The sequence below is a fragment of the Nycticebus coucang genome, chromosome 10 (assembly GCF_027406575.1).
Source record: "Nycticebus coucang isolate mNycCou1 chromosome 10, mNycCou1.pri, whole genome shotgun sequence".
NCBI classification, from domain to species: domain Eukaryota; kingdom Metazoa; phylum Chordata; class Mammalia; order Primates; family Lorisidae; genus Nycticebus; species Nycticebus coucang.
In genome coordinates this window covers 32205421-32209723 of record NC_069789.1, presented here as the reverse complement: position 1 = coordinate 32209723, position 4303 = coordinate 32205421, and the positions used below count along the sequence as shown (strand labels likewise).

General features: G+C 46.9%; 1 pseudogene; it reads right to left on the bottom strand.

Annotated features, from left to right (window-relative positions):
* Positions 1–557: 557 nt before the first annotated feature.
* On the bottom strand, positions 558–1853 carry LOC128596376 (transcription factor AP-2 gamma-like; annotated as a pseudogene).
* Between the last annotated feature and the right edge of the window lie 2450 nt (positions 1854–4303).

Sequence of the window (4303 nt, the reverse complement as noted above, 5' to 3'; positions counted from 1 at the left end):
TGCCTCAGCCTTCCAAGTAGCTGGGACTACAGGCGCCTGCCACACACCTAGCTAATTTTAGAGATGGGGTCTTGCTTTGGCTCAGGCTGGTCTCTAGCTCCTGAGCTCAGGTAAATCCATCTGCCTTGGCCTCCCAGAGTGCTGGGATTTCACACATGAGCCACTGTGCCTGGCCTCTAATTGACATGGACATTTCAATGACTAAGTGTGTGTGTATTCTTTTTGTTGTTAGCCCAGAGAATTTGTTTAAAAGGTTCTAGAACTCATAGCACCACTTTCAGAGAAAGGGTTAAAAAACAAAAAACAAAAAAGTTTAATGAGTAAAGAACCAGTACTTGTCACCTGATAATGTTCAAAGTTAGAAGACACTGAAGAGCCAGAGAAAGAACTGAGGAATCCAGGAGGGTGTGCAAGACCATCGCTGCTGATCCAGAAACCAAGGGAGGCCTTTGTAATAGTAAGGTAGGTCACAAACCTCCCCCACGGCCAAGGTCTGGGCTGAGAGGATTTCCAGGCCTGGCCTTTTCTGACTCCTAGGCCCTGAGTTTATCCCTATTTTACTTTCTGTGCTTCTCCATCTTCTTCAGGGTTTTGTCAGAATCCACTGGGCTCTGATCTCCGGGGTTCATGTAGGATTTGTCCATGGTTATCAGGGCTAGATGGCCTGGCTGCCAAACCCATGGGTGATCAGGCTGAAGTGAGACAAGCAGTTCTGTATGTTGGTCTCCAGGACAGGAGTGGGCCTGTTGTTCCTGTTGGGTGCTGGGTCTTGATTGAGAAGGTCTGTGAATTCTATATACACTTGCTGGGCCACCAGCAGCATGTTCTTCCTCGCTACCATCTCATTTTGACCTCTAAGATAGGGTCTGGTTAAATATTCTGTCACCAGTTTACTAGGGAATTCCGCTTCACAGACATACACAAAGTCCCAAGTCAAATGAATGGCTTCACCTTCTACTAAAGATGTCAAGACAGTCATATGAGCAGCTTCCCCTCTGCCAGCTGGAAGATTCAACCCAATCTTGTCCAACTTCTCCTGCAAGGTCCAGCCTCCATTTTTTGATTTGGCTCTTCTGAGAACACCTCCCAGTAATGAGGCATTGAAGCATTCAGGAGGGGACCTCTGTACTTCAGCAACTGTCACTTTATATTTAGATGTGGAGCTTAACAGGGACAATCTCCCAGGCACTGAGCAGAAGACCTCTCTAGGATTCATCATGGCTCTCACCAGCTCCTTCTGACAAGGGAGGCACAGAGGGTTCTTGGTCATCTAAATAGGACCTTTGCAAATAACAATCTGGTTGTGCGGCAGCAAGTGCTGGTGGTCAACATTCTGTACCTCTTCCATCTGGTGCACCACGTTGTGCAGCCCCAGGTTCCCAGCCAGGCCCATGGCACCCAGGGCTTGCTGGTGCAGCAGCAGCAGCAGCAGCAGCAGCAGCAAGTCAGAGCAGTAGCAACCCTGTGGGCGCTCACCACACCACCCTCCAGTCCAGAGAGGTGGGGCAGCAGGTCAGCTGGGTGCCCATGTTGCAAAGGCAGGCCTGCTCCATCTTGGATCTGGCAGTGGGCCAGGCTTGCTGCTGGCTGCCGGCAGGCACAGGCTGATACAGGGGGTCGATGGCTGTGGCGCATGCCTCCCCAAGATGCAAGTAGGGGTCAGCAGACTGCAAGTAGGCCAGCTGCTGATAGGGAGGTGGAAAGTATGGTGGCAGCTGGTATTCAGTGACTCCAGTGTAGAAGAGTGGCAATGCTGGGCTGTAGAGGTGCTGCCTGGCCAAAGAGAAGTGGGGGATTCATGGGTTCCCATTGCTGCTCACACCATGGCGATCCCTCAGGAACTGGTAACTCATGGTGCCAGCTCTTCAGCCCATGAGTTAGGGATTTTTAACAGAAAGAGCAACAAGGAAAAGAGCTCCCCAAGGGCCGAGTCCTGTTTTAGATCTATTTTTGAATGTATTCACCTTTCCATTTTCTCACAAATGCTTTGTTTTGGAGATGAATAAAAGGCTTCTGAGAGTCAGAATGCTGCTATACTGCCTTAAGCTGCCACTCGGCTTGTGAGGCAGTGATGCCTCTCCAGGCTACCCAGACTTTATACATTAAGTTGGTGTGAAATGTCCTTCTTCTTCCAGCACTATCTCCCTTGTTGACCCCCAGCCTGGGTTCGTGTGGTAGCCAGGACCTAGGCCAGATGTGAGGCCAGATGTATGTTCAGTCTAAGCAACCATCTGTCCAAGTGCAGCTCCTGTTTCCAATAGGATCCCCCTAAGTGCTGTTAATGTGGTGCATCAAAGTTTCCTTATAATTGGAACAGAAAATATGGCCCCATATGTGCCTTACATGGATCTGCCGTGTTTGCTTCTCTGGAAAGTGTCATTCCTTTCCAAGCCATTTCTCTTGTGCTGTCATGAAATGGTCCTCAGCAGTGTGGTCCTCTGCATGTCACTGGGGGTAGCAGACGCACTCTACCCATTGCAGGAACTGTGTGATAATGAAAGAAAGATGAGACAAGGATAAATTCTTCTAAATCCCCTTGAGACATCCTAGCAGTTTATTTGATGGATTGACTGATTTGTTTTGATTGATGGCTCTGCCTAGATGTGGCTCACTTAATTTGACGCTGCTGAGGTTTGTGAAAAGAAGTGATTGTCTTTATAAAACAAACATGGCCCAATTGTGTTCCTGTTGCTATTGATCTGAACAGGGTTAGAAGGCATAGTTGCTCTGGGCAAAGGAACAGAATTTGATTTTCCTGTGGAGCAACATAATAGGTAAAATTTTACTCTAACAAACTCCCAACAAGCTCATAATAGAAGGTTCTGTAATTGCTGAAAGGGAAGACTTAGAATTCAGTGGTGCGGCTAATCACCAATGCTGCCGAGAGGAGACAGGGAGCAAACACTGTTCTTCTCACAGAGGAATAATGACTCAGCCCAATTCCTCTGGCACTCTTTTTTAAAAAGTGGCTGCCATCCTGTAAATAGTCAGAAAGCTATGCTAACTAATCTGCTAATGTTGGTTATCAGATTGACTGAAAGAAAGACAACTTGAGCACATGAGCAGAATTAGGATCAGGTCGTGGTTAGAGTAAACTTGGATTCCTTTCAAAGCCAATCAAGAGCCCATTCTCATGCCTCTCAACTGCCACATAACCCTGCTAATTTGATGCTCCTTCTGCGACAAAATGAACACCCACCTAGGGGATCCCACTCACAGAATTTTCCTGCAAATGGCTTCCTGCTGTCACTTCCCTCGGTAACTGCTTGCAAAATACTAAGTCTGGTGACAAACCAGTGGGAGGGAAGGAACATGAATTCCTTCTTGGAATGGATATGTGTTTTGGGGAACTCAGCACTACTCCAAAGCTCTGATGCAGCTTCTCAACACCCAAGAGAGACCCTCTGGCTTCTCAACTCACTTTCCCAGGGGTTCTAGTCATAAAGCAGAAACCCAGTGACTAGTTCAAGTAAAGGGGAAGGGAGTTCTTGTGAAAATAAAGAGAAATGTGAACTAGAATTAAATTTTAAGCCCCAATCCCCAGCTTATTGAATAGACCCTTCTCTTGGCCAGTGGGACCCCATAAATGGCCCAAAGCTGAGTTGCTGGCCCAGAGAAGGAGGGTCAGACAGGCCTCGTCAAGCCCCTTTCCCTTCTTGCAGGTGTCCTTTGTACCTCATTAACAGGCCTAGGGCCATACAGGGGAGAGCTTGGGCCACACCTACAGGTTCTCAACTTGCTTAACAGATCAGTTAAGTCTATGTTCAGTGGGCTGTCTCTGGTTTGAACAGACTTCCCTATGTTAAGCCTTTAGACAAAGCTTCGTTTCTTTAACCAATTACAAATTAAAGAATCTTTAGACCATCTATAACCTGTAATCTCCTTCTTAAATCTCCTCCTACCTTTTTGAGGCAAACCAACATGTGCCTTCCATGTATAAATTTATGACTTTACATGTAATTCCTATCTCCATGAAATGTACAAAATGAAGCTGTAACTCAACCATGGGGAGACCATTGGCTCAAGGCTTCTTGGATGTGGCTTTCCAGTAATCATCACTCATACTTGGTGCAGAATAAACCTTCTAAATTATTTTACGGAATTAGGTTCTTTTCCATTGAACGAAGGCTTGTCGGAATCCAATTAATATCAAAAGACAAGATGAGTGTTCACATCTCTCTCAGCCCTGCGACTGCAAAGAGCAATACGTGAGACAAGATGGCGGACTGAAGCCAGCTTTCAACAAAGGCTCCCGTCCAGAAGGAGAGTTAAGGGATAGGAATTTAGTAAGTATCCTGGTGGA